Raw genomic sequence first — 17,500 nt, forward strand, 5'->3', positions numbered from 1 at the left:
AGAGGGGATTATGCCTTCCGTAATAGTCCTGTTAATTAAGATAGAAATGGGGTAAGCTATAACATCTGATGCTATTTGTAGGTATTCAGCTGGGAGACGATCAGCCGATAGAGTGGATGGTTTGAGTTTTTTCAATAGGGTTCTGATATAGGAGGTGGGTATTGGTTGGAGGTTAAAGGAAGGTGGGTCTTTGGCAGTAGTAGTAGTAATGGAGGGGGAAGAAGTAGGTAGCTGACTGGCTAGTGACTGGACGGTCTCAGTGAAAAAAGTGTTGAAAGTGTTGGCTATTTCTACAGGATCTTTACCAATAAGTTTCTCTGGGGTTGGGGTAGAGGACTTCCCAGAATAAAGGAGTTTATTGAAACCTGCCCAAAACTTCTTTGGGTTATTCTGGTGTCTGTCCTGGAGGTGACAAAAGTAGTTCTTTTTATCCCGAGTTATGTCTGACTTATGAAATATGAAAAGACCTAGGTTGACACAATGGCCGGTATTTGTTACATAACAATTCATCAGGCAACAGTTGTCTTTGGTATGAAACCGTATATGCTCTGCTGTCTCCATTTTATGAGTCATATAGCTGTTGTGCCTCCCGATTAATTTAGTTTGGTGGGTGATGGGTCAGGACTGGCTTTTTGGATAGTGAAGGTTGCAGACCCCTGCCCTACATACACAGACCACAGTACTGAACACACAAACATGGAATGTCCAAGTAATGTCCTCAGAAACAACCCCTACTACACACAACATGTCCAGTAGTCTGTTATCTGACTGGCTTGTTATCAGGTATGATGTCAATAAATAATGGTGTACAGAACTTATGCACCATATATATGTGGGTTTCATCTGCACAACACATGTGTGCATCTCTGCAAACTAGAGGTCAGTGTATGTAACAGTGTTATATGACTCTGTAAGTCAGTGTATGGGGGAGGTATGCACCATACGTATCCTAGGATGTTACATGTGAGGAATACCAGTAGTAAGTTGCCTTAAAGTATACGGATATACATTGCCATACATTTCACCTTGTGAACATTGCTGGCCTACTCCTTACTGCCATCAATGGGATTGTGATGATTTCAGTTATGCATTGTTATGTAACAAATACCGGCCATTGTGTCAACCTAGGTCTTTTTCCCCTAGTGATTGCGTGCAGAGTGTATTTAGAGGCCGCTGGGCTATACATCTGCATTATATACTGTTGATTGCTTGTTATCCTGTGGCCCAGTCTGTCTTTCCTATTGTATTACTTGAAGGCCTTTGTGTGGACAACAACAGATGTGATGTTTTCGGATTATTATAATAAATTATCTGTTTGAGAGTTGCATTACTCTGTTTGTATGTATTTCAAAGCATAATCAGCTATATGACATGGCATATACAACTGTAATTGTACACAAATAAACCTTTCTTATGTATACACACCTATGTTGTGTTACATCCTTTGACTTCTCTGTGGGTATATGTTTCAGGCAACAGTTGTCTTTGGTATGGGTGACTCATACACTGTCCATCGGATGAGGTTGCAATTGTAGGGATACTGGCTGTTCAGTATGGTGTGCAGCCTCTGACTATGTATCTTCCTAGACATACCACTGTGTATATATTTAGAAATATATACATATATCCATATATATATATATATATCTATATATATATATATATATATATATATATATATATATATATATAAATATATATGAACATATATACATGCAAATGCCTACATCAATATATATATATATATATATATATATATATATATATATATATATATATATATATATATATATATGTGTGTGTCTACACCTATATGTCTACATATACATAGCAAGATGCATATATGTAAGCAGATATATAGTGATGTAGGTATATACAGACATAGTCATACATATGTAAGCTGATATATATATCTATATAGGCATCCAGGGTGGCCACGGTGGTGCAGCAGTTAGCACTGTCACCTCACAGCAAGAGGTTCTCCGGTTCAATCCTCGGCTGGGGTGCCTTCTGTGTGGAGTCTGCTTGTCCTCCCTGTGGTTGCGTGGGTTTCCTCTGGGTGCTCCGGTTTCCTCCCACATCCCAAATTCATGCTGTACATGGATTGAACACTCTAAATTGGCCCTAGGCGTGAGTGTGTGCATGTGTGTGCCTTCTGTGGAAGGCTGGGTACCGGGCTGGCAACTTGACACTGTAAAACTCCACTGCCAATCATGAGCGGACAGGTGGTCTGCTGTGGTGACCCCTAACTGGGAAAAGCCAAAAAAAAGAAGAAGAAGGATAGGTATATGTGCCCATATATCTGTAGATAGCAATGGTAGATTAACAAAAACAAATATGTCCACATGCACTGTTAATGGGGTTGAGAGGCCCCAAATAATATAGGTCTTGTATGAATAGGCATACCCACCCCAGCCAAACATGTCCACCCTGCAATACACTACCAAGTGTTGCAGATCCCATAACCAGGACCTGACATGACATGGGCAAAAGATGCTAACAGTACTACATCCCACCTGTATGATGTCAGGTTGGTATTGGTAACATATCATGCAGTACAGTCTGGCTCCCACAGGAATTGTAAAATGTGGATATCCCCAGGATACATATACACAGACACATATCTGCAGATACAGATATGCCTATATATATATATATATATATATATATATATATATATATATATATATATATACATGTGACTACACATACACATGCAGAGATATGTACGGTAAGATACATATGTAGAAGGTGCACATAATATGGAACAGCCACTATGCCTACATTTCACACCTAAACAACTGGACACTGTATTGGCCACCCATACAAATGACAATTGTTGCCTGCAACATATACCCACAAAGAGGTCATAGGAAAAAACACCACACATGTTTGCAGGAATGTAAAACCTTTATTTGTGTACTATTACAGTTCTGTATACTATTGCTACTGTAATTGGGATTGTCTTCACAGACATGGTGTGTGTGGGAGGTCAAATCTGCTTTCCACATGTGTGCCATTGGCTACTGACAGACATCCTAAGGACATCATAGTAAAGTACCGCTGCTAGCACGTACTGCCCCTGTCAACTGCAGCAGAGATATTGGCCAATATGTTTGGACATTCTGAATTGCTCTGTACAGTCCCGAGGTATACACTGAACCCCTTAGTGCAAAACATGTGTACCATGCCTGACAATACGGATGTTAGCAGCCATGTAGATGGGTATAACACATAACAACTGGTATACATATGCCACCATAGGTTTTGCATTCACATACCCCTGTATGGCCTGACACATAATAACCACTGGTACAGGGGTACTATGGCAGCATATTACCCACTAGATATTGACATACATCTATACAGCATCTCAATGCACTGTCTGACATACATGACTGTTAAGGGGGGCCCAGCAGCAGTACATATGGCAAGTATCTGCAGGTGACATCTCACTGGGTAAGTGCACTAAGCTGCTAGGCATGTAACAATGCACTGTGCAAACTACAGGCAGACTGCCTCAACACTGGATTACCTCTCCCATGGGGGAATGCACATGTACCTGCATATATAGCAGGTTGTACAGGCATGTCACAGCACAGGGTAAGATACACCTGTGTGAAAGTGCATAAGCAAAACCAATGAGAATACAGCCACAGCCACATATGGCAAGCTAGCATAATATTACAGTATATGGATTATCTGTTCAACACCGTCCTCATATGTGCCACTCACACACTAACCCAACATATACTGGGCCACTACACAGTTTGGTCTGATGGCTGACTGCGGTATGGGACATGTGTGTGTATGGCCCTACAAACATGTAAGCCAAAATATGGTAACAGACAGTGGAGCAGCATGCAACATCAAATAGGATGGGACATAGGACGATGACAACTACCACAGTCTGTACACAGGCCAATGTACATAGTAACAATACACACATTGCCAACATTCACCATAAGTACACAGACCTCAGTACTGTACAAATAACCACAGTATGTCCAGGTTATGTCATCAAATATAACCCCTATTTTACATAATATGTGTAGCAGTCTGATATCTCACTGGCTTGTTATCAAATATGATGACACTAATTATGGTGTACAACATATACGCACCTCTTCATGCACGACATATGTACAAAGGCTGGCAGAGTTGTGGATGGAAGCACATACATAGGGCCAATATTGACATGCTGCTGTGATAACCTTATACATTTACTGTTGTAACAGAGTTTGTTGCAACATATGTCCTATGAGGGATATGTAGTCAGTAATTGTCACGGCTTTTACCATCTACAGACTGCAATCCTCACACTTCCTTTTGCAGTCAACAGATAGATGCTGCATGGGTAACACATGAAACAAAGGTACAACACACTGCCCAATCTGCAGATGACCCTGCAGATGGGGATTCCTCATAAACATAGAATTGACATGGCAGGTATTGAGACATGTAGGACAGCCATATCCATACACACACTGTTAAACCAACATTACTCCAAATGCAGTATAGCAGCACTTACAGTCTATAGTCAGGTCAGGCACATCCCCCTCCTTTGTGTTTCCCTGTTTCCACAGTGTATGTTGTTGGAGGTAAATCCCCAATCCATCTGAGATGCTGTTTGCCAAACAACAGATCTAGTTCCTGCTCACATGAATGAAAAGGGCCAACACCAACATGATGTTCCTTGATATTGGAGTGTGTTTCCATGCAATTGGCTATGGGAATTTTACCACAGCTGTTCCACATGCAATCAGTTAGGGTAGGGTTGCAAATCGTGCAGTTGATCATGAGCATCACTTAAAACACACATGCTGCTGTGTAAACAAAGCAGGTGTAGGTGTACACGTCCACCAGAGAGGGAGTGGGAGAGGCAGACAGAGGCAAAGACAAGTCAGGGAGGGGTGAGAGAGTAAAACCTAACCATGTTTGTGTGACACACCTACCAGCACAGGTTATCAAACCCCTGATGATTATGTTGTGCTATCACAGCTCTATGCAGTCATTGGATGCACTACATGGGTTACCTGTTGTGGAGCCCACAGAACATATATGTGATGGTGAGTGACATCTGCAACAGGGATACGGTAGCTATATGGTAGGTGATGTACACATGCCTGCCCACATGAACAGGTGCCAGCGTCAACACAGCCACACTCTCACATGGACGCAAACATATTGACACACTTGGCAGGGCCCAGGATTACAACTCATCAGTAGTGGGATTGCCACAACACATCACTGTGCAGGTAGCACATGCACCACATGGGTCATACGGAGGTTGTATGGGCAAAGGGTATTGGGAGGTGCCTGACATCAGTTAGCATGCTTCAGTATGCCAATGGGCATTGTAGTGAGTGTGGATGTGAACATATGCACCATACAACACACAAACAAACACACAGGGTGCTAGTACTGACATGCATGGGTGCACATCTGCATGGGTGTGTGGTGGTCGACTGTGCCAGACAGCTATACAAGGCTAGGTGATGGGTATACCTTGGCATCAGGCCACATGACAATGGTCTGCATTGTGGCTCAGGGCTGTAGTTTCTGCATTTGCCTACACAGGTAGGTATTGTATCCCCCATCCAGTCACGAGGGCGACTATTGTGTGTGGCCAATGCTGTGCATAATTTTCCATGTATGTGTTCCTTAGTCCATGACATGGATGGTGTCTAGGAAGTGCAACCTCCCACATGCATGTGCAGTGACATGTGGAACTGTACCTGGGGTGTCTAGCCCATGTTGTGAACACAGATTATCATCAGATGTGCCAGTCTTGCCCACCTGTGGTGGGAACTGGTAATGGGCAGCAGGTTTACCCTGCACCTATATTGATAGCATGCTAATGACATTCCCAGGTGTCAGTGGCATCTGTCCATACAGGGCATGTTGTCAAGCCTGGTATGTCCTTTGTGGGTCAAATGTGATGGCACCACAGGTGTTGCAGGTGTCCATTGGGAAACATGGGGGAGGTGCACTGTCTGCATGTACGTGCATATTGGACAGATGGACAGGGTGTCATGCCCTCTGCAGCCCCCTGCTATCACTCCATAGTTACTATCCAGGGTCCAATATGCAGTATACTACTCACATACTGGCTGTTGCCTAGGCATGTGTGTGTGTATGAGACATGGGTTGAGAGTGTGCTCTGGGTAATACTGGGGTTGCTTACTGTGATTAACTGGCTTTGATGTCACATGTATGGGTATGACTTTGCATCCCAGCCTCCCAGCAATTTCACATCTGTTATCCCTGTACAGTGGACATTGTGATATATAGTAGGGCCACCATATAAAAAATATGCAAAAACCACTCCACGTTGGCCACAGGTGTCACACACTCACAGCCACCTCCCCACAGAATACAAGTTACAAACACACACCTGTCATGTCTAGGAATAGAACCCCTATCTGACTAGTTTATTACATTACAGCACTACACAGTTACAGTACACACCACAGAGATTACTGAAGCACTTCTTCCCTAAAGGTGTATATCACATTGGATGACATCAGCAGGATTGCCAACGTAGGGCATTCAAATTGTAGAGAGCATGACTAGCCTAAAATGCATTGCTCCCTACACAGACAGTGACACACACACTAAACATCCACAAGTGACATGTGTGGGTATAGAGCCCCTATCAGAGGTCTATATCACACCACAGCATGGAGCTGTCATAGGACACACCACAGAGCTTACTGGAAAACTCCCTCCCCAAAGGTGTATTTCACAATGAATGACATCAGCATGATTGCCAAAGTAGGCCATTTGAAATGTACTGAGTGTGACTAGTCTAAAATGCATTGCTCTGTACACAAACATTTTAACACACACAAAACATCCAGAACCGCCATGGGTGGGGATGGAACCCTACCACAGTTCTAAATCACACTACAGTAGTACGCAGTTAAGGCACATATTACAGAGATTATGGGGCTGCAGTTTTCCCAGAGGTATATTTCTAGGTGGGTGACATCAGCAGCCTTGCCAAAGTTGAGCACATGAACTGTAGGGAGTATGAGTACCCAAAAAAACATTGCTCTCTACACAGACAGATGCACACTTCTCATGTCTGGGATTAGAACACCTACCTTACTATTTTATTACACTACAGCACTATGCAGTTACTGGACATGCTACAGAGATTCCTGTGCTACTACTTTTCCAGAGGTGTATTTCTAGGTGGGTGACATCAGCAGCCTTGCCAAAGTTGAGTATATGACTTGTATGCAGTGTGAGTACCCTAAAAAGCATTGCTTTATACACCAACAGACACACACCCTTGCCATGTCTGGGATTAGAACACCTACCTAACTACTTTATCACACTACAGTAGGACACAGTTACATGACACGCTACAGAGATTAATGGGCTACCACCTTCCCAGAGGTGCATTTCTAGGTGGATGACATCAGCTGCCTTGCCAAAGTTGAGTATATGACTTGTAGGCAGTGTGAATACCCTAAAAAGCATTGCTCTCTTCACAGACACACACAAACTACATCGGAAAGTAGAACACCTATTTAACTACTTTATCACACTACAGCAGTATGCAGCTACAAGAAGCACTACAAAGAGTAATGGACTACAACCTTCCCAGAGATGTATTTCTAGGTGGATGACATCAGCAGCCGTGCCGAAGTTGAGCAGATGACTTGTAGGCAGTGTGAATACCCAGAAAACATTGCTCTCTACACAAACAGAGTCAGACAAACACAAACTTACCATAACTGGGATTAGAACATCTACCTAACTACTTTATTACACTACAGCAATACACACTTACAAGCCACACTACAGAGATTACTTGGCTACATTCCTTCCCAGAGGTGTATTTCTAGGTGGATGACATCAGCAGCCTTGCCAAAGTTGAGTATATGACCTGTAGGCAGTGTGAGTACCCTAAAAAGCATTGCTCTCTACACAGACACACACTTGCCATATCTGGGATTTGAACACCTACGTAATTACTTTATCGCACTACAGCAGTATGCAGTTACAGGACCTATAGGTAGTGTGAGTACCCTAAAAAGCATTACTCTCTACACAGACAGAGACACACTTGCCATATCTGGGATTAGAACACCTACGTAATTACTTTATCACACTACAGCAGTATGCAATTACAGGACACACTATAGAGATTACTGGGCTACAATTTTCCCAGAGGTGTATTTCTAGGTAGATGATATCAGCAGCCTTGCCAAAGTTAAGCATTTAAATTGTTGGGAGAATGACTATCCTAAAAAGCATTGCTCTCTACACAGTCAGACAGACATGTACACAAATACACACACATACAGGTGGGACGTCTGGGATTAGAACTCCTACTGAATTAGTTTATCACACTACAGCAGTATGCAGTTATGGGATGCACCACAGAGACTAGTGAGCTCAAACTCTCCCAAAGGTGTATTTCACATTAGATGACCTCAGCAGGCTTGTCATAGTAGGGCTATGGGGAGGGCAGTGTGTGTGCATGGGCCATAACCTATTCATCTAGGGGTTGACACACCACATGCGGGCACACACAGGGTCATATTTCACAGGTACATGTATACAGCTGCTAAATGACTACTTACTTGTACAGTCATGTTGTACAGCTGGCACGTGCACCACATAGTCTGTAATGCTGACAGATACTGGTGGCTAGTATCTGCAGTGAGTGACACCTGCACCTCATGTGCTTAGGGCCCTTTGGCTGTATGCTGGGTGGGACAGGCCTGGATGGCTCCTTGTCACAGTCACCCTCTTTCACACATCTATGTCCATCTACCTTTGGCTTATTATAGTGTGTTGTCCTTACATATATGTCTGTATTCCTATCCACTGTGTGTGCAAGGCATGAGTGGTGCATACTGATGAGTGTCTACACTAATAACTGCGACTGCCAGATATGTCTGGTCCACAGGTGTTCGCAGACATGGCCTTCTTGTGTAAGTGTGTGAGCATGCCCAGTATGACTTTCAGTATGTTGCTGACTGACATTGCCTTCATTTCTCTAAGTGTGTGAGCTTGCCCAGTATGGTCATCTGTATTGCATGTATGGATCAAGTCCAGGTAGTTTGTACTGCAGTGCTGTTCTTTGTGTTGTACACCGACAGGTACCATGCTATCTCTGCAGAGTATCCATTGATCATTTGGCACTGACTGTTGCTACTTTTCTGCATAGCAAAGGGGGCACACCTGACTGTTACTACATTTCTACACAGGTTTGGGAGGGTACACCTGACTGTTACTATATTTCTATGTAGGATGGGGGGGCACACCTGATTATTTCTACATTTCTACACAGGATTTTGGGGGGGACACCTGACTGTTACTATATTTCTACGTAGGATGGGGTGCACACCTGACACTTGTACACATTTGCTAGGACTGTACTGGTATGATGGGTACTCCATTTCAGTCTGTAGTCTTACCTATCCTGCTGGCTAGACGCATACCAGTGTACTACAGATCTAAGCTTTTCATTACCTACATATTAGTTTCTGACTTCCTAGCCTTCAGAACTGACATCCCACTGCCTGACCTGTTGTAGTCTGTCTGTGTAGGCCTGGGGGGGGGTTACCCATTGGCCTCATTCAGAGGCCATAGCACAGCGTTTGTTTGTGTTTGTCTACACCTGTCCTGCTGTCTGTGACTGTTGTTGGGTATGTGACCTGCCCCTGGCTGGCATGTGTGAGTCACTTATCTTGTGGGTGTCCTAGTATTGAGGTTGGTGCTGCAGAGCTGACTATGTCGAATGCACATAGTACACTCCCTACACAGGGTTAGGCACAAGTAGTGTAATGTTTGGCATCCTTTTTACTGTATGTGAGAGTCGGAGATAGGTGTTATTCCCTGGGTCCCTCCCATGTCAGTGAATGTGCTATGTGTTGCCTCTTTGCCAAGGCAAGAGCATACTGGGCATGCCTCCTTCTGCCTACTGGGGCAGGCTCAAGTTGTCCCTCCTCCGAGTCACTCTGTGCCTGTGCAGGCCTTGGCAATGGTGGGGGGTTGTGTAGCCCTGCCCTGTGCTGTTCCTGCTGCAGCTGTTTCCGCAGGATCATATTGTGTAGCATGGCACATACAAGGACAATTTGGGTACATGTAGCTGGTGAATACTGCAAGGCTCCACTGGATGTGTCCAGGCACCAGAACCATGATTTGAGTATTCCAAACACATGCTCTTTTATGATTCTTGTTTGTGCGTGTGCCTTATTATGGAGTTCTTGTTTGGGTGCGTGTGCATTTCTGATGGGTGTCATCAGCCATGGCTCCAGTGCGTATCCAGCATCTCCCACTAGGTGACCGTGTGGGATTTCCCCAATGGCAAATCTCTAGTACAGCTGCGTCAGATGCCAGATGTGTGAATCGTGATAGTTTTCAGGGCAGCCAGCACACACGTTCATTATTATGCCCTGGGTATCGCACACGACCTGGCAGTTGATGGAGGGGAAGCCCTTGCGGTTTATGTAAACACTACCACACTCATCGGGTGGTGCTTTGATGCATATGTGCGTGCAGTCTATTGCACCCACTACCACAGGGTATTCTGCTATTTGGTGGAAGAGAAGCATATTACTGGCCAATGCCTCATGGGTGTTGGGGAAATATACATGCTCACCGACATGTGCTGACATGGCATCCAGGAACTGGTGGAGTACCCTGGATGCTGATGCCTGTGAAATCCCCATCATATCCCCAGTTGGCCTTTGGAAGGTGCCTGTAGCTAGTATTCTTAGGCTTACAGATACCTTGGTATCCACTGGGATGGGTTCCTCTCTGTTAGTTGTGTGTCAGGCATGGCCGGCACAGCTCAACAGTTTGCTGTAGGAGGTCCCTGGCCACCCTATAGCGCTCCACTATCTCCAGCTCATGTAGCCCTTGGTAGGTTACCCTGGGTCTGTACACTCTTCTCTGTCTCCTTACTGTAGGTTGCTCGGCAGCATTCAGCATTCATATCCTCACTACACTCAGCCTCTTCCACAAGTTGTATGATAGCTTCACGCATGTCTCCACACAGAAGACGATCTAGCTGAGAATCAAACAGGACACCGTCTTACTGTGAGGCGACAATGCTACCACAGCACCACCACCGCAGTTGTGAGTATTAAAAGTTCCTCGCTTGTTTACACCGGTGGTGTAGAGTGTAATGAAAACCAGAGGGGAAGGTGTTTGCTTAGTTTACAGTAGTTTTCTGGACTGGGCTGGTCTGCTGCCTGTGTAATTGGCTGATTCTGATACATTTCACTTGCCAGCTAAGCTAGTTCTACTTGAATACCTTTCTACTGCTGTTTTCCCTTCCCATTGCGTTCCTGTTTAAGCCCGAGTGTGCGCCGCACAAATGGAGTGCTCAAATGTGCACACTGCTGCTATTTCCAGGATTAACCTCTTTTTTATTCCTGTGAAGCCCGGTGCACAGCGTGCACACCTGCTTATGGTTTGTGAAGAGTGTTTAGCAGGTTTAGCTACACCCCCTAACTTAGCTATGCTAAGCTAGGAGCAAACCAGAGCCACAGGGCTCCAATCTGTTTACAGTATGCCTGACACCCCCCCCCCCATGATGTCACCTAACTCTTAGGCTTGCACCAGGCTATTCCTACTCTTACACTGTTGGGACCTGACTCACATGCTGGGGAAAACTGGGATTCAATATCCTTCCCCTCATTTGCATAGGATTGCCTGCTAATGCATAGTTACATGTCTCACATTGAGCCTCCCCCCTTAGTAACCACTACTCACTGGACATATTGTCTTCTGCCTGCCATTGACTTGCATGGCAGAATACTGATTTTAGTTAGAATGCTTATTTAAGGTTTATTTTATTATTCCCCCCCCCCATCCCGTTTGTGCTCCACTGCCCTACGCTTAAACGTCCAAGATCAGCTAAAAATATAAGTTGAATTTTTTATTTTTTGAACTGTTTGCAATGCCAGTTATCTTATACTTGGCCATTGGCATGCTTACTACATGATATGCAACCCTTATTTGGAGGTGTCATAGCTCCGTTTTGGATTCTGCAGAAATGTACTCGGTTACTAACCTACTACTCACTATGCAGGTCATAGTGAATCCGGGGGAGTGGCTATTCATGACAAATTATACTCTAAAAAAAAAAAGTCTACCTGAACAGATACAAAAGCATTAATGCAAGAATATACATAGGGGAAAGATAAGTTTATTAAACACTTTGTTCCCCAAGTACATATGGGCTTCATTCAGAAGAAGCCAGTATGCAATTTTTTTGTTCTTGTTGTTTTTCAATATAGTCAAGCTTTATTGAATCATGATAACAAAACAATCAAATAACAGTCACAGACAACAATTCCCTATCTAGAAATACATGAAAGAATAAGCTATAGCTTCATAGGTTCATAGGTAGGTACTAGGATATCTGTCTGAAGGCATTTATAAGCCTAGCCAGAATGTGTTGGCTTTCGCAGCCCCCTTAGACTAGTTCCCTGTGCCTCTGTCCAGCAGAGCCATTGAAGTGATTCCTGGGATAAACTTTATGTTTCCCATCCACTTGTCAAGGTTTCTCTTGAAAAGGGTTAGCGAGGAGCTCTGCCTAATGTAGATTGGAATCTTGTTCCAGAGCATGGGAAGTCTCTGGGACAAGAATCTATCCCTCCAGCACATCCTATTTATTGTTGTGGTGAGGTTTAGATCTCTGAAGTGTGTGGCTCGAGGGGATATGGTTTTCTTTAGGTGGAGCATGTCCATCAATTCTGGGTTCGACATGGCCTTGTATGTCAGGCAGAGATCACCTCTGAGTAGGCGGTATGCAACCGAGTACAGCTGAAGTTTCTTCAGTCGAGCTGCGTAGGGCATCTGCTTGAGGCCAGTGATCCTCTTGATGAGGTACTTCTGTGGTCTTTCCAGTTGTTGCAGGTGTCTTGTAAGGTGCATCCCAAATGGGGCATTGTACTCTATGATGGGTCTGATGAGTGATGCATAGAGGGGCCCAATGACCTCTTTCAATTTGGATGCAAATCCTTTTGTGATTAGGTGGGCCACATAGAAGGATTTTCTAACCACTTTGACAATGTGATTATCAAAGGAGAGGTTACTATCTACCTGGGTCCCCAGATCCCTTATTACGTCTTCCTTATTTAGGGGGCTACCACGTATGTGGTAGTTTGTGGGTACTTTGTTTTTTCCAAAGGGGATGACTATGCACTTTTTGGCATTTAGCTTGAGACCATGGCATTGACACCAGGTATCTGTCTCAGTGAAACCCTTTTGGAGGATGTCTGGGTCAGCTGGAGAGTCAATTATAGCCCCTAGTATGCAGTCATCTGCAATCATGGTCAGCCATAGTCTTCCTGTGCTTGTCTGTACTTCTGAGAAGTATATGCCGAACAGGAGGGGTCCTAGGACTGAGCCCTGGGGAATGCCACTTTTAACCGGTTTAGAGTCAGACCTAGCTCCCGCAACTTTTACCATGTGGGTTCTGTAAGTGAGCCAGTTGGCAACCCATCTCGTGACATAGGGGTTTATGTCCAGGCTGGTGAGCTTGTCTATAATACCTGAGTGGGGAATGGTGTCAAAAGCATTAGTGAGGTCTAGGTAGGCTGTGTGGACCATCTTTCCCTCGTCTATAACCTTGGTAACTGTCTCAAAGAAGTCCACCAGGTTTAGGAGGCATGGTTTGTCCTTAACAAAGCTGAACTGGGTAGATCCAGTGTTTGGAGGCTCCCAATATCTCTGTTAATGAGATCCACTATGATGCGCTTCACAGCTTTGCAGACCAAGCTAGTCAGGCTTATTAGGCCGATAGTTCCCGGGGTCCATTGTGGCTCCACCTTTGTGGAGCAGAATAACCGTTGCTGTGATCCACTCTGTAGGCATGTAGCCTGTGGAGAGGCTGAGTTTAAACAGTGTGTTTAGGTGAGGGGTTAGTTCATCTTTGAGCTCATATAGGATGCAGCCTGGGATACCGTCCAGTCCCACTGATGCTGTGTTTTTGGCTTTGGAGACGGCTGCTTTAACCTGAGTGTCTGTGATTTCAGGGGCACTATATTTTTCTGGTATAGTTATGGGCCCTTTTGGGGGTGAGAGGGGGGTGAAGTTTGCACTGAACCTGTCTGCCAGGTTGTTGGCTATATCAGTCAGTTCAGTGTATTTTATGCCATTCTGCACTAACTCCGAGCAGATCTGAGAATTGCCACTTAGATTCTTGACATGGCTAAAGAATGCCTTGTGGTTATCTTTGGAGTCCATGGCAATTTTTCTTTCCAAGCTAGCCTTGGATGATTTTATGAGGGAACTTAGTTTCTTGCTGATACTGATCAGGGATGTCTTCCCTTCTTGGGATTTTACTCTTTTCTGTACTAGTTTCCTCCTTCTATTGTATAGCTTGTTTAAGGCAGGGGTCCACCAGACAGGTTTCCTTTTCTTGGAGGAGTGAGTCTTGGTTTTGTTTGGGATAGCACGATCCATGCATTCTTGTAGGTGCCTGTAGAGTGCAGTAGTAAAGGATTTTGCAGCTTGGACAGCATTATCCTTTAGCATGGGGGCTTTGAAACTTCCCACCTCGGTCTTAAGTAACGTGAAGTTTGCTTTTGAAACGTTTTTCATGGTGGTTTCTTTGACCGGGGATGGTGGCGGAATGTGGATATCCAGAGTGATTAGTTTATGATCAGATCTAACCAGCAAGTGGTTGACCTCCGGTGTGGAACACCGGTCACCCATGTTGGTGATGACCAGGTCCAATATGTTGTCCCCTCTGGTGGGGGTGTTGACCAGTTGATCCAGGGCGTTTGAGTTTATAAATTCTAGGAAATGTTGGGCAAGGGAGTTTGTACTTGAGTAGTTCTCCCAGTTAATGATTGGGTAATTGAAATCACCCAATATTAAAGTGTTTGGTAGGACCTCTATGTTTCCCAGTGTTTCCAGGAATGCGGAGTGGGGATCCTGGGACATGGTGGGTGATCTGTAGCAAGCTGTAATTTGAATAGCAGTTTTGCCCATTGTTAGTTGCACATGGATGATCTCTGAAGCATCGTGCTGTGCCACTAACCTGGAGGTGTGGGTATCCTTGATGAATATGGATACTCCCCCACCTTTTTATTTCAGTCTCGGTTTTGTGGCTGAAATATATGGTATGAGTTGTAGCCTGGTAGTGCTGGGGAGCTCTTTGGAGCCTTAAACCAGGTTTCTGTTACTGCACATATATTGATTTTCTCCATACTGAGGAGTGCCTCGAGTGCATGCATTTTGAGGTTTAGACCTCTGGTATTGAGTAGCATTACCCTCAGTTTTTTGTTACTTGTGCTATTTACAGTAGTGGGTTTGTCTTTTGAGCCTTGCCTAAAAAAGGCACTATGTGGGTGGCAAGAGCCTTGGCCAGTATTCGAAAGCCCAAGGGTGACAGGTGCAAGCTGTCTCTAGCGAGCATGTCATCCCAGGCTGACAGGCACGGGATCCTCTTTGAATGACACCAGTAGCTTAGCCAGTTGTTGAAATTGATCATTTTTTCTCAATGCCATGGTATCATTCTTGATGAGAGCAGGATGCTATTCAGGGTCAGGGTCATACCAGCTTGGGCTACGTGATCAGAGAGCTCATCCATGTCTCTTTTCATGTAGTCCAAGGAGGTATGGCTCAGGCCATTCACACCAACATAGACAATGACAGAGTCATATTTGTACTTGTTCTGGAGTGACCTGAGTGCTTGTGTTATGTGGCGGATCCTGGCACCTGACAGGCAGCTAACAGTAACCTTCTCCTTGTTCAGTCTAGTGAGTGGGACATGCCTGACTATAGAGTCACCTATTACTAGTGTGTTGGGTATGTTATTTTGCCTTAAGGGCTGTGATTGCATGGCAAACTGGTTTTTGTGAAGTATGTGTTTCATGGTTTGTGTTGGGGTGTGGAGGTTGCTTGGATGTCTGCTTTGGAGGTCTCTATTGCTTTTGTAGATTTTTATTTAGAGCCTCCGAGTATGTTTTTGTGTATTTGTGTGTGTTTTTTGCTGGTGCTGGTTTCCTAGGTCTATGTGAGACTGGTGGTGTGATGCAAGTAATTCCCTTCTCCTCTTGACTGCCTGGTCCAATCTTGGGTTGAGAGAGCTTGGCCTGCAGTTTGGCTGTATAATTGCATTTCCTGCATGTATTAGTGTTTGGTGGAAGGAGGAGAGGGTTATCTGTGTGCATGAGGCAATTGTAACATTGCCTCAAAATGCCCAGATTCACCAGTTGGACCAGAGAGTACACCTGAAACTGCCCTTTGGACATGCCTGGATAGGTACAGTGAACTGTTTTACTGATTGGCTGGTAAGGTCAAATAGAGAGCCTTGTCCTTCTCTAAAGTATAGTGGGGTCTAGTGTTAAGGTTTATTAGTGCTTGCTATGAGTCTTGAGCAAGTGCCTGGATGAGAAGTGAATGGTTTGAGTGCTTAAGTTGAAAGTTTGTCTAGTTCCAAGGGAAAAATTGAAGAGTAGACTTTGCCATACAAAGTAGATCAGAAGACACAAATAATTATTCTGTACCTCACAAATTTCAAAAATAATAAAAAAATAGTCCAAAAGGAATTCAAATGCTGAAGGTTTCTTTTGACAGACTTAAATGTTTATGTAGATAAATGATAATTTCTTTGCTCCAATCCACTTCTTGATTTCTCAGTATTAAAAATAATAGCCAGGGTAGAAGTCATTACTATTCTAACAGCCACCCATACATTTTTAGGCATCAAGTTACTACCCCTGCAGATATAAAAAGCCAAAAATGACAACCCTGTACATCTGGTAGACTGACTTGCATTGCTCAGCAGAGAGAGAAAGAGAGTAGGAAAGTCTAATCCAACCTGGAGCTATGAATTAACATGTCCATATCATATGGAACTTTAATCAGCCCCAATAATTTTACATTTCTAGCATATATATATATATATATATATATATATATATATATATATATATATGGTTCTACCTGACATAAACAAAACCCCAAAACACCGACAACGCAATCACCGAAACCACATAACCGACAGTACAAAAACACGAAACCCCACATGCCCGACAACGAAATAACCGACGGTACACAAACACGAAACCTCATACACTGCACACACCACAATCACAACAATCAACAAACAAAACACATTCCCTGTCCAAAAACCACTTACACAACACAAGCACACCAAAATCCCTACAAACCCACACTAAACCTCACATACACAACTACCTACAACCCTAACCCGAACCCTAACCCTAAGGTCCGTCACTACACACTTACCTGACCCGCTCCTAACCCTAACTCACTTATCCACCCCTAACCCAAACACAATTACTACGCACATTTACCTGACCGCTCCTAACCCTAACTCACTTATCCCACCCCTAACCCAAACACAATCACTACCGCACACTTACCTGACCCGCTCCCTAACCCTAACTCACTTAACCCACCCCTATCCCCACAGACCGTCAATATCCACACTTACCTTACTCGCACCCTAACGTCCGTCACTACCGCATACTTACACAGCCTTTTC

The sequence above is a fragment of the Protopterus annectens genome, chromosome 3.part0 (genome assembly GCF_019279795.1).
Source record: "Protopterus annectens isolate FY-2018-M chromosome 3.part0, PAN1.0, whole genome shotgun sequence".
NCBI lineage: Eukaryota > Metazoa > Chordata > Ceratodontiformes > Protopteridae > Protopterus > Protopterus annectens.